This window comes from Dermacentor silvarum, chromosome 9, assembly GCF_013339745.2.
Source record: "Dermacentor silvarum isolate Dsil-2018 chromosome 9, BIME_Dsil_1.4, whole genome shotgun sequence".
Taxonomy (NCBI): domain Eukaryota; kingdom Metazoa; phylum Arthropoda; class Arachnida; order Ixodida; family Ixodidae; genus Dermacentor; species Dermacentor silvarum.
The window spans coordinates 4,501,757-4,521,075 of NC_051162.1; the positions used below are offsets into that span (position 1 = coordinate 4,501,757).

Genomic DNA, 19,319 nt, shown 5'->3' on the forward strand with positions numbered 1-19,319 from the left:
TTGATTTAATCAGGTATACTACACATGTTCTTTATCTAGCATTTTTGTATACCTCTCATTATCTTTCTTTTTCAAAACTTTAGCTTGTACCGCTGCCTATGATTTTAAGAGATCAGGTCGTATCCATCTTTTCTCTGCTTTTTTTCCACCAGTACTCTAATCGTCTCTTGCTGATCTCTACGGCTCATCTGTTTATGTTTCCTTCCACTTTAAACCCAAGCACTTCTGGGAGTTGCACGTTACCTACGGTTCTCGCTGGGTGGATCCCGTCGCATTCCATTAGGATGTGCTGAGTGGTCTCTGGATCTTTACTGCAACATACACATGTCTCATTTAGGTCCGAATATTTGTTCCGATATGTTTTCGTCCTTAGGCAACCGGCTCGAGCCTCAAATAGCAAGGCACTGCCCTTTGTGTTATCGTACAGATTTTCCCTTCTAATTTCTTTCTTCTCATTCTTGTAAATCTCCATTGTCCTTTTTGTTTCCATTCTTTGCATCCAAGTCACCGGTCTCTATTTTTCACACTTTCTTTGTGATGACCCCTGGTTGTCTATTTACAGTTTCGATTATCCTGTACTTGGTTGCCAACTTCCTTGACCTCTTCCTCCATTCTGTGTCCACGCTTTTCATGTAGAGATACTTGTGCACTTTAGCCGCCCATTTATTTTCATCCATGTTCCTGAGCCTTTCTTCAAAACTAATTTTGCTCTGTGTTTCTCTGACTTCAAAAGAGGCCCAACCCATGTCACCCTGCACTGCCTCATTTGTGGTATTACCGTGGGCTCAAAAAGCCAACCGGCCTACTGATCTTTGGTTGACTTCTAAACCCGCCAATACATCCGATTTTAAGCATATAATGGCATTTGCGAATGTTAGCGCTGGCACCATTACTCCTTTCCAGATTCCACGCACCACCTCATACTTATTGTGGCCCCACAGTGCTCTGTGTTTCATTAGTGCTGCATTCCGCTTCCCCTTTATTTTCAGATTATCTTGGTGGTTGCTTGAGTAATTCTTTCCTTCGTTTATGTGTACGCCGAGGTACTTATATTGCTTCACTATGGGTATTACTTGCTGTTGAATTGACACCACGAAGTTACTCGTGTGTTCATTAAAGATCATAATCCCTGATTTCTCTGTGCTAAACTTAAGGCCTAGATTTGTCGCTGCGTTCCCACAGATATTCGCAAGTATCTGTAAATCTTTTTTATTGTCCGCTAGTAGCACAATGTCGTCTGCGTACATCAATCCAGGGACCTTCTGTTGCACAATTTGTCCATTACGAATGTAGGATAAATCAAAACCTAATTCGCTGTTTTCCAGTCGTCTTTCTATGCCCGTGACGTAAAGCGTGAACAACAATGGTGACAGAGGGCATCCTTACTTCAATCCTTGGTGAATTCCCACCATTTCATTTCCTTTTCGGCCTTCCCATGCCACTTGTACTTGGTTGTCTCGATATATCTCCCTCAGCAGCTCCAGGAAATCGTCATCTATGCCTTCGTATTGAAGAATATCCCACAACAATTCCCTGTCTACGTTGTCGTAAGCTCCTTTAATATCTATAAATGCTACCCATAAAGGTCTTTTCTGAGCTACTGAAATCTCTATGCACTGAGTTAGTACAAACATATTGTCTTCTAAGCGCCTGCCTGGCCTGAACCCCATTCTGTAGTTCCCCCAATACACCGTTTTCCTCCACCCACTTCGACAGTTCTAATTTTATGGCTTGCATTGTCATTCTATATATCACCGACGTTACTGTAACTGGCCTGTACGAGCTCATCTTATCCTTATCTCCTTTGCCTTTGTAGATGAGATTCATCTTGCTTTCACGCCATCCAACGGGAATATTCTTTGTTCTAATCACTTGCTCTATGGCATTAGTCAGCAGTGCCTTGCTTTTTGGACCGAGGTTTTTGATTAGCTGTATTGGGATTTCATCGGGTCCTGCTGCCGTGTTGTTAGGGACATTTTCTGCTGCCTTTTTCCAATAAAAGCTTCCTATGCTGAATTTTGATCTACAAGCCTCTCTGTTGTTGCTGGATCTGTTGTCTGAACTACGCTTTTTCTCGTACCGAAGTTATGCCTGATAACGTCTGTGATGTACCGCAGCGCATCATCGCCTTCATAGATCTTACCGTCTTCATCCCTTATAGCCGTTTGCGAGTTTCTAGTTGGAGCTCCAAGATCTTTTATATGGTTCCAGAATCTTTTTGGGGCGCCTTTGTCTCTTTCGTGAATGTTATGCACCCAACGTTCACTTGCGCATTTAATTTTCTCTTGCACGAGCTCACTCGCAACCCTTTTCTTTTCTCTGTATGTATTCCATCAGGAGCACCTCTTCTTCTTGTAATCCCAACTTTTTGGCTTCTCGATGAACCCTAGATGCCTCTTTACGCTCTTCTATAGCTTGTTTAATTTTCTTGTTCCACCACTTACGTGGTTTCCTCTTTCCAATCCAACAATTGTATTGCCGTGTCCGCCTTATGTCATGCTGCATAACCTCCACCAGTTCCTTATATTCCCAGACTGCTCTAGGAAAAGCCTCAATTTTCTTCTCTATGTTGTTTGCGATCTCTGTTATTTGCTCGTCATTCATTTTTAAAACTCTGAGGCTATTGGTTCATGTTCTGCGCTGGTATCTCTCCCAAACTTTAATGCTAAACGTCTATGATCGCTTCCCAGGCTATTTTTTCCATTTTCGTCTATTATCATTTGGTCCAGTTGTTCGTAGACCATTTCTGAGACTAAGGCATAGTCGATACATGACTGCCTGTTTCCGCATTGCCACGTTACCTGTCCATGACACTTATTCTCCCTGTTAACTACTATAAGGTTCTGTTCATCACACAAATCCAGCACTAGAGAGCCGTTGTAATCAGTATATCCGTCTAAATCGTCCATGTGCGCGTTCATATCTCCCTGGGAGTGTTAGCCAGCGCCACCACTCACAAACCTAGGGGCGGATGTGGAACATCCTTTCTGCCGCAGGCGTCACGAGCATGTGATCTTTTTGGGTGATGGCAAGTGGTCAATAAACCCACATATGCTACCTGAAGGCATCAATGTTGCCGTATTCGAGCCCTCGTTATGTAATGAACGAGAAGAAAGGGAACCGAGGGGCCCGATTTTTATTAATCATATCATAAGAAGCCCACAAACAATGACACCAAGGACAACATAAGGGAAATCACTTGTACTTACTAATTCAATTAAAGAAAATGATAAATTAACAGAAATTAAAGTTAATGAAAAAACAACTGTCCGCAGGTGGGGAACGAACACACGTCTATGCATTATGCGTGCGATGCTCTCACCATTGAGCTACCGCGGAGCCGTTTTCCCATCCACTTTCTGGGGTATTTATGTTTTACAACTAGAACTCACGCTGGGAGCGTTAGCCAGTGCCACCACTCACAAAACTAGGGGCGGATGTGGAACATCCTTTCTGCCGCAGGCGTCACGAGCACGTGATTTTTTTCGGTGATGGCAACTGGTGAATAAACCCAAATATGCTACCTGATGGCATCAATGTTTCAGGATTCGAGCCCTCATTATGTAATGAACGAGAAGAAAGGTAACCGAGGGGCCCGATTTTTATTAATCATATCAAAAGAAGCCAAAAAATCAAGTGCTCTTGACGCCTGCGGCAGAAAGGATGTTCCACATCCGCCCCTAGGTTTGTGAGTGGTGGCGCTGGCTAACACTCCCAGGGTGAGTTCTAGTTGTGAAACATAAATACCCCAGAAAGTGGATGGGAAAACGGCTCCGCGGAAGCTCGATGGCGATAGCATCGCAAGCGTAATGCGAAGACATGGGTTCGTTCCCCACCTGCGCACAGTTGATTTTTTTTTCATCCACTTTAATTTCTGCCAATTTATCATTTTCTTTAATTGAATTAGTAAGTACAAGTGATTTCCCCTATGTTGTCCTTGGTGTCATTGTTTGTTGGCTTCCTATGATATATGTATATATATATATATATATATATATATATATATATATATATATATATAGAAAACTACTAAGACCACAAGTACCGGTCCTGGGCAGAATGGAGCGGCCGCAAAACAGCCATCAAGGCTGTTTTTATGGCGTGTGCCTGCGACAAGCCCGACCAGCACTGCTCAGCGACCGGAGCTCGTGAGATAGCCCGCTTTGACGTACCAGTCGTGCCCAGTAAGTCTACTATATTAAACTACTATAGAGCAAATCGTATGCTCTACCCTCCACCCCACAGAAAACTAGACTGAAGAGGCCACCGATCTGCGTAGGCTACAGACAGGCACCTTCGTCAGCTTACATAAACTACACAAGATACACCCCTCAGCCTTTAGAGACATATGGCCATGGTGCGTGTCAACACCAACACTGTACCACATAACATGGGAATGTACATCACACAACATAGAACATCACATACCAAATCCAAATAGAGATCAGTGGGAAGCACTGCTGGCCAGCTCAGACCTAGAGGACCAGCTATAGAATATATCGCGAATTGAAAACACCTGAACAGCTGCACTCCAAATTCGCATAAGGGAGCATTGTAATCGTCGATGAATTTTTGTAGGCATTCTTACGTTAAATATTTTTGAATTACAAGAGTATGATAGGGCTCTCGTTTCTTCTTTTAACCTGCTACAAGTAGGCGGGCGTAGCTGCTACGAGTTGAACTGTTGCGTGCTACAAAAATGTTCTCTAAAACAGTTTTGGTCATTACTTAGCTGGCACCATGCTTCGAAAGTAAGTGAAAAGTGTGCTTCGCTTGCGATAGATGAGAAGCGCCTGCCAGTCGGCTGATTGTTTGTTTCTTGCACAGCGTTCAGCTGCCGAGGAGACCATGGATGTGGTGCAGGAGGAGGTGAGTTGTATTCTTTCCCAAAATGTCGCGATGCTGGGAAGTTCTACATTTCTGTTAGCCGTTCTCTATTTCTGTATCATAAACGGTGCAAGAAGCTATGATTCACCCATTTGTGCTAAATCGCGCTAACAGCAATTCTTTCCAGCATTTTGGACCAAGAGGGCCTTTTAGCCCAAACATTGTGGAGACCCTGCATGACATTATGCGTAACGAAAGCCAAGTTAACTTGATACTGTCTCACTCTTAAAAAGAAACAAAAAAATTGAGTACCTCACGTAGGCGAGGCGTTTTTATATTTCCGGAAGGGGTTAGGGGGCGAGGTTCTCTCCTGTCTCTCCTCCCCCGTCTCTCTCTCTCTCTCTGTCTCTCTCTCTCTCTATATATATATATATATACATATATATATATATATATATATATATATATATATATATAGACAACTACGAAGGCCACAAGTACTGCTCCTGGGCAGAATGGAGCGGCCGAAAAACAGCCTTGATGGCTGTTTTTCGCCCTCTGGCGTGTGCCTGCGACAAGCCCGCCCAGCACTGCTATGCGACCGGAGCTCGGGAGATAGCCCGCTTTGACGTAGCAGTCGTGCCCAGTAACTCTACTATATTAAACTAATATAGAGCGAATCGTATGCTCTACCCTCCACCCCACAGAAAACTAAAGACTGAAGAGGCCACTGATCTGCGTAGGCTACAGACAGGCACCTTCGTCAGCTTACATAAACTACACAAGATACACCCCTCAGCCTTTAGAGACATATGGCCATGGTGCGGGTCAAGACCAACCCTGTACCGCATAACATGGGAGTGTAGATCACACAACATAGAACCTCACATACCAAATCCAAATAGAGATCAGTGGGAGGCACTGCTGGTCAGCTCAGACCTACAGGATCTCCTGGTCAGAAGAGCTAACATGCTTGCGGAAGCCAGCGGGGCCCTGAAATGAGGACCCCGACCATGCATAAGCCTCACATGAGGCCAGCTGAATAATTTATTTTACAATAAAGTTTATTCACTCACGCACTCACTGACTCGGCGAAGATCACACAACCGTAGTGCGGCCGGCCTGCTCTCTTAAGGCTCACAGTCCAAAATGGCAGCATAACATGTTCTGACGCTAGACGTCGCCCGTGTCATGCAATGACGCTTCTGATACGTCGGTTTGTCAAAAGGTCTATAGACACAGTGGAATGAAGGAAGGAAACATGATCAGACTGGTACAGGCGTTCGTTATCAGTAGGATCGTATACGTCACACCCTACTTTAGATGGTACGCTGCAGAAAAGATAAAATTAGAATGCCTGAACCAATGAGCACTAGTAGCGCCAGGCTATTAGAATTGGGCCTGCACAACACATTGGACGAACTCATAGAGGCGCAGCGGATAGCGCAGTACGAACGCTTTTCAAAGACCAAGGCGGGAAGACGCATTCTAGAAAGACTAAGTACCATACTCAACAAGGAACCAAACTGGACATCCTCAATGATGTCAGGGATACGATAACCGTTGCCCCTTTACCAAAGAACATGCACCCCGTATACCATGAAGGTAGAAGAGAAAGCAGAGCATTGCACAAAAAAATAAATTTGGGAATAGTGAAGGTGCGGTCTTTGTACACGCGGCTTACAGGCGCGGCTTGACAGCCGTCGTAATTGATTTTGAAAAGAAATGCAAAACATGCGTTACGGCAATCAGAGCAAAAATCGAGACTGCGAAGGAGAGATCTGTTGCGCTAGCAGTATCACAGACCGAAGTGGATGTAATGGTCAGTGACACTCCGGCGTCAGTACGAAATTTTGCTAACGGCCGAATCTCTCCAGAAGCGTGAGCAGCGATACTCCGGGACCCGAGCCAGGAGGTTCAACTTCGGACCATCGAAAGAGCCGAGGCTGCAAGGCATCGCCTGGTCGCCACCCCTCACTAAGCCAAAATAACAAAATAAAGTTGTTTCCTCCTCCTCCGCTGGAAGCACTACGAATCTTGATGGCAGGTAGCAAAATTCAAGAAAGGAATGTTTACTTAATATGCACACCCGCTTACACCTCCACTTCGCCATGAAACAGCAATAATAAGACGGCGCATGACCTGGCTCGAGGGCTTACGGACCCAGTCATGGCTCATAATAGGGCCGGCACCTTAGCGTCTCCCGATAATGGAGAAAAGTGGGAATGGGAGGATCGTATGACCAGATTTATTGACATCACACAACACTAGAAACTGCAAAGGTGCGTTTTGCCACAAGTTCAGCAAAAGCTCAGCAAAAAACGCTTAACCTTGCACTTGGCCGCGCAACGCTTGAAACAGCGAAGCTGGGCAACCGTAGCCAAGCATTTCCCGGAAGTGCGCGCGAGCTTTTCATCTTATTACTCATGATGATGACAATTTCTTTTCGCGCGTCTCGGACTTACGGCCGTGACTGCGCGTTGCATAGCGCAGCTTGCAACACCGACACCGTGTTGCAATGCAGACACCGCTCTCTCTCTCTCTCTCGCTCTCATTTTCTTTATCTCTCTCTCCCAAGCATGGGCGTTATGCGCTGGAGTATAGTAGCGGCGCCTGGTGGCGACAAGTTATCTGGGTACTATCAGCTTGGGTAGTATTGAGCCCCGGCTGTGGCAAAGCACGTTTCTCGCCCGACTTTCTGCCCTGTTGCGAGTGCGAAAAGGCTCGTCACTTCTCTGAGACCATGCTGCGCAGCGCAGTTTAACGACAACGGACTGCTCCGTGTGCCGTGGGAAGCATGAGGAATCGGCGACGCCGATCCGCAGACATCTAGCTCAGCCTCTTAAAAGCGCCACCGTCTTTACTGCTGCGTCGTGAGCTGCCACGAGCAAGAAAGCCTGAATCACATTCTACCGTTTTCATTCAAGGCCTCACGATGCGGAGCGTCGGGCGCGCTGGACAACTTCACTACCCCACTACAAGCAGCTCAGGTTGTGGTAGAGTGTACTAGACAATGGTCGAGTGGGCCGAACGGCGCTCTCCGCCTGAGGCGCCGTGTGTCGAAAAATTGTGCGAGGGCGCTGCGAGCGAACTGGATTGGGACAGAGACGCGCTCCGCGGCATATTCAATGTACTTTCACTGCAGGCGCCGAGGCCGATTGCGCATAGTACGCGTAGTGCTTTATTTCAACTGCAAATTTATGTTTACGCCGTTTTGCCAAACGTATATCTGAGGCATGGATTATACAACTCAATGTCTTCAATTTTGCTGTCCAGTTTTTCTCGCAGAACGTCTGTGCAGTAATTTTTTTTTCTTTTAGTTGCTTTGGTGCGCCCATGACTCTTGACGGCCGGTATCAAATGTAGTTTTGGCCAGGTGAACTACTGGTTTTTTTTTGTTTTTACCACTGTCTTCTAAAAGTAACTGGTGTCTCTTAAACATGAAGCTACGTAAGAAAATTTTATTATTGATATCGTGTCATTTTACGCGCGCTTCTTGTTGGTGGATATTGATCAGGCACAATGATCGAAGGAAACAATTTTAAAGTGAAAAAAACCAGGTTTATTATTCACTGCGTGGTGCGAAGAATGACCAATGTATTTCTAGGTAAGTAAATCAAAGGGTACCTGGGCATATATATTCACGATATCGATGTAAAGGAAAAAAAATATTCTAAATGGACTAATTGAAAAAGTGAGAACTCCCGACTGGAATAAGCGCACGTGTTTAGTGAACACACTTATTAGTGAATACTACACACAAAACTATCATTTGCAGAAATATTATTCATAGCAGGCAAAACCAAGGTGAGTGACCGATGCAAGTGAAAACTGTTGTTCCGAATGATTGTGCTGTCGGAGAGACGTGGCTGTTGCGCAGAGTCGCAGTTCCTGAGAGAATTAACGCACGGGTGCTAAATCCTGCTGAACAAGTTCTTAGCTGTCATTCAATATAAACACCCCGTTTTGGCGCAGCCTGTAAATATGCTAACTTGATTCAGACAAGAAAAACTTTTTTTGACAGGCTCACCATGTTTGCAACCCATTAAAATTGAGTGCCCCATGTGGTAACACACTTATCTTCAACGAATGCAACAGATCTGCACATATCTCTACGGGTATGTGAGGTATGTCGTTCCTTTAATTGTTTCATTATGGTCGTTATTATAGTGCACCGGATAACTGAAAGCAGCCGTTTATAATATACAAGCTGCTGAGTTGAGTGGTCATACATTAGAGAACGGCATTACATTTATGTAAGAAATATAGGATAAGCGAAACATGTTTTTCTCGCATATCAGACCCGAGAATAATTTATTTGTTTACACCCATAGAAAAAAGCCGAAGAACGCGGCCATCTGCTTTTATCTGTTGTAGTTTAAACAACTTCTTCAGTTTTACATGTCAAAACCAGGATATATATGATTATGAGCCACCTGGTTTAGTTTTCACCACTTTGGGTTCTTTAACGTGCACCTAAATAGAAGTACACGACCCTTTTTCCATTTCGTTCCCATCGAATTCCGCGACCTGGATTGAACCCGCGAGCTCCAGAATTAGCAGCGCAACGTCATATCCACGATATAGGCACTAATTAGGCTACCGCGCAGGCTTTCTTTGTTTTTTTTCTTTTTTGAAGCATTGACTGGAGAAAAAATTCCACTTACGGCTTACGGCCAAAAATTTGCATATAGAATGACTAACTAAAACCGTTTGCGGCGCTTGAGGTCCGACAGCAATAAATGACCCCGCACCAATTACTCCGCATTCTGCTACGCGAGGAAGGCGGACACTTGAATACAATGATGCGCTGCAGTAAATTTTTTTTCTCTACAGCAATGTTTCCCGTAAATCTGAGTGCAAGGCGCCGGATGGGGCAGATATGATTTACTTGTTTAAAGCGGCAAGCACGAAGCTTGCATATGTTTCTTTGTCTGCGTTTCGCAACACCTACTGATGGAAAATATGTATGCGCAACAATACACACGAGATATACAGGCTGCTTGAAGAACGAGAAAAAGATTTGTTCTTCAAAGGGAACCATACAGTATCATAGCATAACATGAAAGCCGATACTGCGGCCGCAATAAATGCCGCAATGCCACAATCACCGAGCGGAATTAAAAAATACAATAAATCAATAAATTAATTCTTATTGTATAAATACATGTCATATGCAATTATGGACACCATTTTAGCGGTCTGAACGCAAATACCAGCGCGCGAAGTAGGACGAATGACCTTGCAGAGCAGTATCGCCAGCAGTTTCAAACGACGCGACCTTGATGCGGCCAAATCCACCTCGATCGTAGCGCCGCCACAGTATTTTTGCACGTCGGGCGCCTCATTGCAAAGCATGCGCCGCCCCCCCCCAGCCGCACGTCCCTCGCGACCCTGTCGCGTGGGACGTGCGTTACAGTCGAACGGAAACGACTATTCGGCGTCATACAGTAAATCAAAAACACTTGCGTATATATATATATATATATATATATATATATATATATATATATATATATATGCAAGTCGTTTCCGTTCGACTGTAACGCATAACAGCACCATTGAAGTCTCAAAGGTGAGTGACCGATGCAAGTGAGGACTGTTATTCCGAATGATTGTGCTGCTGGGGAGTCGTGGCTGTTGCGCAGAGGCGCAGTTCTATATATATATATATATATATATATATATATATATATATAGGATGTTTTTGCGTGCTATGAATATTATTTCTTTAAGTGCAGTATTCACTAATAAGTATGTGGGTTACTGCAAGCACGTGCGCTTATTCCGGCCGGAAGTTCTCACTTTTTCAATTAGTGCATTTAGCATATTTGTTATTTTTTCCCTTACACATATGTCGTGAATTTACAAGTCTAGGCATCCTTTGATTTATTTGACTAGAAATACATTCGCCATTTTTCGCGCCACGCAGCTAATAAACCTGGTTTATTTCACTCTAATACTGTTTTCTTCGATCATTGTCCCTGATAAATATCCACCAACAAGAAGCGCGCATAAAATGACACGATATCAACAATAAAATGTTCTTCATGTTGTACACATACCAGTTACTTTTAGTAGACAGCGGTAAAAACAGCAGTTCACTTGGCTAAAGTACATTTGGTACCGGCGGTCAAAATTCATGGGCGCACCAAAGCAACTAAAACATTACAAAAATGTACTGTACAGACGTTCTGCGAGAAAAACTGGGCGTCCGCCAGTGTCCGCGTAGCGTACGCACGCTTGCTAGCAGACGACGCGCTTGACAACGACAGCAAAATCGAAGACGTAGTGTTGTATAATCCATGCCTCAAATATATATGTTTGGCAAAATCGTGTAAACATAATTTTGCAGTTGAAATAAAGCACTATTTTAAGAGTGTACTATGCCGAATCGGCCTCGGCGTCCGCAGCGAAAGTACGTTGAATATGCCGCGGAGCGCGTCTCCGTCCCAATCCAGTTCGCTCGCAGCGCCCTCGCATAATTTTTCTCATTAGGAGGGAGCGTCACGTGATTCCGCTAGCCTCGGCAAGCCAACCTCTTCTGAAGTCGCCCCTCCCTCTCGCGGGGGGCCTACAAGGTTGCCAGAGCATTCGTGATTGTTTGGTACGTGGTAACTTTTAGTGGCGCCCGCCGTCACAGGCTTGGAGGCCCGTATGCGGGTGGTGGTTTTCTGCTACTGCGCGCGTCGTTCTTCGCTTGAAATACGATGCCTTGAAACGTGGAGAAAGAACTGGGGCGCCTGACTCATGAAGACAAAATTTTCAAACCGTCACTTGCGGTTACCACCGCGGTTGGTGGAGTTGCCAGCGGTCGCGGCACGAAACCCGTCCACAACGCCCGGGTGTGGTCTATTTTTTCCCACGTACTCCTTATTAAGTTTTGTGAAATCAGCCGTTGTGCACCTTAAGCTGTGGTGCGTATTATCTTGCTATTTTTTGTCCTGCTCTCTTCGAACTTGGATGAAACAAGATGTATTGAGGGACACTTTTTTGTCGCAGTTTTGCTTAATAAAAGGCTCTGGTGTGCGTCTTTTATTTTGAGAGACATAAATGGCGTTAGCCTGCATTCTAAACGCCGAAGTCGTCGCCGTTTATTCAGATTTATGTGCACTATTTTCTAAGATTGTGTGGTGCGACGACGCTGTTGAGACGCGCCTCGGGGATCCATTTACGTTATGTGATAAAGCAAATGGACGGAATCTGTGCATTATCTACAGTTTATTCAGTGGTTTTCAAATACGAGTATAGCTCCACTGCAAAATTATGTCCTAGAGTCAAACAATGCCAGGGGGACCCTTGTTTCATCTGCTAGTGTGAAACAGCATGAAAACTGAGTACATAGCGGCAAGGGAAAAATGGCAGCATTCATCTGCACTTGTGGATTCATTGTGTTGCTGGTGTACTTGTACTATGGAAAGAACATTTTTATGAGAACAGTAATTGTTTCATTCTTTATCCAATGTTTATTGCACCTATAGAAGCCAGAAGATATCACACAAATACAGAAGGAAGCCACATTTATAATTTAAATGTACATTGCAAAGATAATGCACAAAAGAAAATTATAAACAGCAAGTAGGAAAACCTATTGTGCCACTGCTCTTTGGTATCAGTATTAGCATAATTGTATGACACATGAAATTTGTAAAATAATGTTATACAAAGTAAACTATATCACACATACTATTGATACCTCTAATAATTAAAACTGGTCAATGGGATTAGCTATCCTTGAATGTAGCTGCAGTTTTGCTTACAATGCCTTGTATGCAACGCCGTCACTACAGGGCTATAATTGTATAATATCTATATCTGCACTGCACTCACAAATAGCGAGAGGCTTCGGTGATTGTGCTTGTCAGAAAAATAAGCAATACATATGCAGAAATTGAAAAATAGAGTGGTAGTTTGCAAAGTCAAAGTTGAAAGAATTGATTTGAGGTCAGACCCACAAACTAAGCATGTCAACTTTAAATTGAATGCATTTTGCTGCAAGTAAAATGTACAAAAAAGCTTATGTTGTATCACATACCTAGAAAAATATCACCACTCTCCACACTGAGCCAACACACAGCAAAATTAAGACGTGACGGCTCTATTACACTGTGAACCTCAAATAAATGCATATTTCACGGTATTTAAAACAGTCAATGAGTGGTATACACCAAATGTTCGTGGTTACAGTGAATCTGGCATCATAAAAGGCTATTGTAAAGCAAGTGAACAAAGTGAGCACAATAAATTATTTTGGAAATAGTAGAGGCCAATTTCCACAAAGGTCAGGTAAAATACATACAGGATGAAACTTTCAAAAACACATTCTCATGCTCAAGAGTATACTTAGCTCATGCATAATGGATTGAGAGCATTCACAGCATATCCATGTCATCAAACAGTTTGCTCTAGTGGAAGGTAAACCAGCTAACCTACCGTCATTGTCCATGCTGTTTAGCTTGGTGCTGAACAGAAATATTGTTTAAGCAGAATTCGCATGCAGGTGATTCAAGCTACAACATTCAGCAAGACAACAAATATGTACTTGCACAATTTACAATAAGGTATCACATTTTCCCTCTTTAAACGTTTGACATCTGCATAATGCTCTTGAACAACATATGATCTTTACAACGTCACTCAAAAAACAAAGGCCTTAACATAGAACCTGGTGTGAGAGCCGAAGTTGATGGATAAAGGAATTAATTGTGTGGGCCATCATGAACATAATTCACCTACGAAGAAACTTGTGTAGCTCAGGCACCCTGCCTGGTTCAGCAGAGTAACCATGATCTTGTAAAATTGCTTCCGTGAGTAGTTCACTGGCTGCAGGGCTTCTCCGAGGGGCAGTGAGGTTAATTACATCGATGGAGGATGGATTTTCAGAGGAGCATACAAAGAGAATTTCGATGTGTTTCAATAGAAAGCAATTTCTGTCATCAATGTCCTTGACCTCATTGCGAACTATCAGATGCTTCAATGCTGCTGCAAACTGCTGTGCTGTTGGGTTGTCATTGCAGCCCCCAAATGATCTTATTGCAGCACAAAAATAACTCATGGTGGTTCTGACTGAGCTTTGAAGTCAGAAAATATGCCAATAGGCCATTTTCTGTAACCAAGTGGTTGTATAGACGGTTGTCTAAGCATACCACAAAGCCAATAAAGCCCGTGTTTTGGTTGGTCCCTGTGATTAGTTTACCAGCTGCTACTGCCTAAGTGAGCAAAAGTAGGCTTTCACTTCTTTGACATACACAGTGACAGGAGCCACATTTTCAGGACACAGCGGCCTTCTCTATTTTTCTTGCCTTGTATGTCTTGAATTTAAAGTGTCTAATGCGTTGTTGACATGTCTGATAAACTCTTCTGTTGGCAAGGAATTTGAAAATTTTAGAATATTTCGAGCTCTGCAGTCACTAAGAGCATCTGCTACCGATTGACTTAACGTTTGAGCCAACAATGAGACTTTCGTGGGCTCGTTTTTTTCAATTAATTTGTGCCTGTCTAAGTTTGTAGGCCAAATGAAGGCCCTCTGTGTACTGGCTTTCATGCAGCTTATCTATGTGTTTCCACAATATGAACTGTTTGTTCATATCACAATAGACTTTTTATCAAACAGGGCGTGCCGCAGTACCTTCAACATATGACAGGGATCCAACATGGCAAAGAGAAGCTTTTTTTATCACTGGATGCGGAAAGAAGAATCCAGCTCCATTAGGTCCATCTTTCAGTCAAGGCTGCGCAGCAATGCCTTAGCCATCGTAGGTCAAACTCACAATGTGTACACCTTTTTCGTGAGCGAAGCTAGCAGCTTGCAGCACCAAATTGCGCCTCTGCTCACTACCAAGGCCATGCACTAGAAAGTAGCCAATCGGCAGCTTCCACCTGCCATTGATTGCAACAAGCAGTAAAACAAATGCATCTTTGTCAACTGGAAAGCTGTCATCATTGACATCAATGCCCATATCAACATATCCATGGAACCTTTGTCGATCCCACTCCACATATTTCGGAATGGTGATCTCATCCACAACTACATTGCATAATGTAGAGTGGCCATGCTTTACCTTCATAGTCAATGCAGTCATTGCCTCTGTTGAAAAGCCAGCAGCCTCATCAATGGATTGATACTATTTACACATTGTCTTTGGATGAGGGAGGCATAAGCTGACAACAGCTCGTACATATCGGTATGCTCTAGGGGAATAAAAATGCACGTGCAATAATAATGGACTGTTTATTGCAACATAGCTTGAAAGTGCTGATCGTGCAAATCAAATACCAGATGCACAGTTGAATCTAATACTCATGACTAATAGCAACGCCATTGGCTTCATTTAAAATTTAAGCACAATAATGACCAGCAGGCAAGACATTGTTAGGGAGATGTCAGCGGCTGTGGCTATGTACTGTATTTTTTATCTACTGTCCCAAAAAATGATGTTGATAAAGCTTACTAGCACAGTTGGCACATTATAAGTTTTATTACTGTAGTAAATGTTGAAGGCTAGCAAGGGTGTTAATTACGCGTGTAATGAGAGGACATGGTTAAAGTATAATTCAGAAAAGGAGTGTGTTTTCCTTATTCCAACGTTACTGAAAAAAAGCAGTTTTTCATCTTGCACAACACTGCTTTGCTGCACTTTGTTTTATTTTCCTTATCTTGTACTTATCCTAGATTGACTAAAATGAGGTTATGATGTAGCATATATGGCTTTCATTCATTAGCACTTGCTTTTGCCAGTGTTTACAATGAAATTTGAATGCAGTATGCTTGTCACCTGTCTTGCTTGTTTGTCTTGCCCCGAAGAGGCAAGAGAAAACTACCTTTCTAATAAAGTTTATCTATCTATGTCACCTGCGTCAAAAAGGGCTGTAATGTAGCTGGTTGTAGGTTGAACAGTCCTATCTTTATCTTCATTCTGAGCATTACTAATAGATCTTTTAAATCTGTCGAAAACATCTTACAAAAAGCTGTATGACAGTCTCATATGCATTTTTGAAACTGCAATAATTACTTTAAAGGTGAAATCTAAAATATATATTACAGGGAAACACCAGATTTTTGCAAAGCAGATCAGAACATGAATAAGGCGCACATATGATAAAATGTACTCCAACCTAATTTTATTCTTCTGTAAATTTCTTTCACATGATCAGGGTCCCCTGTGATTAATTGACCTAGATAAACGTATTCCTTTACAGACTCTATATGCTGACTGCCGATCCTGAATTCTTGTTCCCTTGCCAGGCTATTGAACATTATCTTTGTCTTCTGCATATTCATCTGCAGCCCAATTCTTTCACTTTCTCGATTAAGGTCCTCAATCATTTGTTGTAATTCGTCTCCATTGTTGCTGAATAGGACAATGTCATCTGCAAACCGAAGGTTGCTGAGATATTCGCCGTCGATCCTCACTCCTAAACCTGCCCAGTCTAAGAGCTTGAATGCTTCTTCTAGGCATGCATTGAATAGCATTGGAGAGATTGTGTCTCCTTGCCTGGACCCCTTTCTTGATAGGTAACTTTCTACTTGTGGAGAATCAAGGTAGCTGTCGAATCCTTGTGGATATTTGCTAAGATATTCACGTACGCCTCCTGTACTCCTTGACTGCGCAATGCCTCTATGACTGCTTGTATCTCTACTCACTCAAATGCCTTTTCATAATCTATGAAAGCCATATAGAGAGGTTGATTGTACTCCGCAGATTTCTTGATTGCCTGATTGATGACATGGATATGATCCATCGTAGAATATCCCTTCCTGAAGCCAGCCTGTTCTCTTGGTTGGCTGAAGTCAAGTGTTGCCCTGATTCTATTGGAAATATATTAGTGAATATTTTATACAATACCGAAAGCAAGCTAATGGGTCTGTAATTCTTCAATTCTTTAACGTCTCCCTTCTTATGGATAAGTATAATGTTAGCGTTCTTCCAGCTCTCTGGTACACTTGAAGTTGTGAGGCATTGCTTATAAAGGGCCGCAAGCTTTTCAAGCATGATATCTCCTCCATCTTTGATTAAATCTACTGTTATTCCATCTTCTCCAGCCGCTTTCCCCCTGGTCATGTCTTTCAAGGCCCTTCTAACTTCATCGCTCGTTATAGAAGGAGCTTCTGTATCCGGTTCATCACTATTTCGAATGAAAGTAGCTTGGCAGTTTTGGGAACTGTACAGGTCAGTATAGAATTCTTCCGCTGCTTTTACTATGTCATCGAAATTGCTGATGATATTACCATGCTTATCTTTCAGTGCATACATCTTGCCTTGTCCGATGCCAAGCTTTCTTCTTACTGATTTCATGCGGCGTCCACGTTTTACGGCTTCCTCAATCTTTCCCACGTTATAATTTCGAATATCCCTTAATTTCTTCTTGTTGATCAGTTTTGACAGTTCAGTAAATTCTATCTGATCTCTTGAGTTCGAAACTTTCATGTTTTGTCGTTTCTTTATTAGGTCTTTTGTTTCTTGGGAGAGCTTCCCTACTGGTTGCCTTGGTGCCTTACCTCCCACTTCAATTGCTGCTTCTGAGATCAGCCTAGTTACGGTTTCGTTCATTACCTCTATGTTATCTTCATCTTCTTGTTCTAAAGCTGCATATTTGTTTGCGAGCACCAGCCTAAGGTGGATACGGCAGGCATTGCCAAATCTTGACCGGGAGCTTACCACTGTCGTTGCATTCTACCGGTGCTAACATGTGGGGCAGAAACTTGAAGGTTAACAAAGAAGATCGAGAAAAAGTTAAGGACCGCACAAAGAGCGATGGAACGAAAAATCTTAGGAGTAATGTTAAGAGACAGGAAGAGAGTGGTATGGACCAGAGAACAAACGGGGATAGACGATATTCTAGTTGACATTAAGCGGAAGAAATGGAGCTGGGCAGGCCATGTAATGCGTAGGATGGATAACCGGTGGACCATTAGGGCTACAGAATAGATACCAAGAGAAGGGAAGCGCAGTCGAGGACGGCAGAAAACCAGGTGGGATGATGAAGTTATGAAATTCGCAGGCGCAAGTTGGAATACGCTAGCGCAAGACAGGGGTAATTGGAGATCGCAGGGAGAGGCCTTCGTCCTGCAGTGGACATAAATATAGGCCGATGATGATGATGATGAAATGTCTTAAGCAAGCCCTGTGATCATTATTACAATGAAACATGCCAGGAGATGCTGGATTTTGGAAGGTTCATCAGTGAAGGACGAGCTAGCAGATGTAGCAGTACGCTCTGCTAGCACATCAAACAAGCCCTCAGAGATGTCCCTGTCCATTGTGACTTGAGAGAGACCTGCCTGAATATAAGAAAAGCATACTTCACTTCAGGAATGGTGGGCGACATCTACCACAGTCATGAAAAAGGCATGATCAAACTGGAAACATGCATTATGGCTGTATACGCTGTGCATCAACTTACTGGCTCATCTTGATGCTGTGCTGTTATCGTGGATGCAGCTGCTTCACTTTAAGGTTGACTCATTGTTGCGGCGTCGTCCTTTGCAAGCGTCTAATAACCCAACAGATATTTTTAAGGTCCAATAATAACATTTGCTGTGGAATGAATTTACACAGCCTTTGCAGAGTCATGCAAAAGGCCTTGCATGATCTGTGCATGCTTTCCCTACGCACCACATCCCCTTGTGTAGAAAACTATGTTCGATCTAAGTGTGCTTGTAAAATACACATACAACTAATTGAATGTCAGGGAAAATGGAGCGGTAGTAATTTCGCAGTGCATGTTTCACACAAAAATATCATAGACATAGCTGTAACACATACATAATGTAATCTAATGACCCCTCTGTAATGCCTCCAGGCCTTGAGTGTACTACCAATAAATGAATGAAAATGATGTTCACTCCTGTAATTTAAAATACAACTGCGTTATTTCATCTCCACTGTCATTTACCGCTTGTTTAAAATTTGGCAATCAACAACATATCTTCTGAAAAAAAAGCAGTGGCTTAGCTCGGCTATGCCAGGATATACGTAGCGTTAGCAAAGGTTCGGCTGATTATTCTTAGCTTATTCTTAAGCTTGTTCTTAAGATAAGATTATTCTTATGAGTCAAGCTTCTCCGTTCTTCTGCGCTGTTGAGCAGCATTTGCGCTCTCCTTCTCCATGGCTATACCACACTGGCAAACGCCAGTCAGAAGCGCAGCGGCTCCAGCGCAGTGTCAGACGGCGACTGCACAGCGAGCGCGCGCCGGCGCCAGTGCGTCTACCACGGCTACGACGTCACTCCTCTGGAATGCGCAGACCGGCGGCGGTGAGTCGCGCGCTGCGGCGGCGGAGTGCGCGAGAGGTGCCGGCTCCGGTGGCTCCGGTGCGCAAGCCGTGTGACATCACTGATCCTTGCGCATGCGCAGCACGACTCTTGATGTGCCGCGCGAAACGGGCTTGGCTAGGCTAGTGTAGCTAACGCTACAAAAGAAAAATGGTATTTAGCCTCAACACGGAATGTGATTGAACTTTGCAACATGATGATTGAACTTTCCACTCACA

The 19,319-nt window shown here is 43.4% G+C and overlaps 1 long non-coding RNA gene across 1 annotated transcript in view; it reads left to right on the forward strand.

Annotated features, from left to right (window-relative positions):
• LOC125940046 (uncharacterized) overlaps nucleotides 1-19,319 on the forward strand; it is a 70,424-nt gene that overhangs the window by 42,569 nt on the left and 8,536 nt on the right. The window contains exon 2 of the long non-coding RNA XR_007463270.1: nucleotides 4,828-4,869. This is a non-coding gene — a long non-coding RNA (uncharacterized LOC125940046). The remainder of the gene's footprint in view (nucleotides 1-4,827; nucleotides 4,870-19,319) is intronic.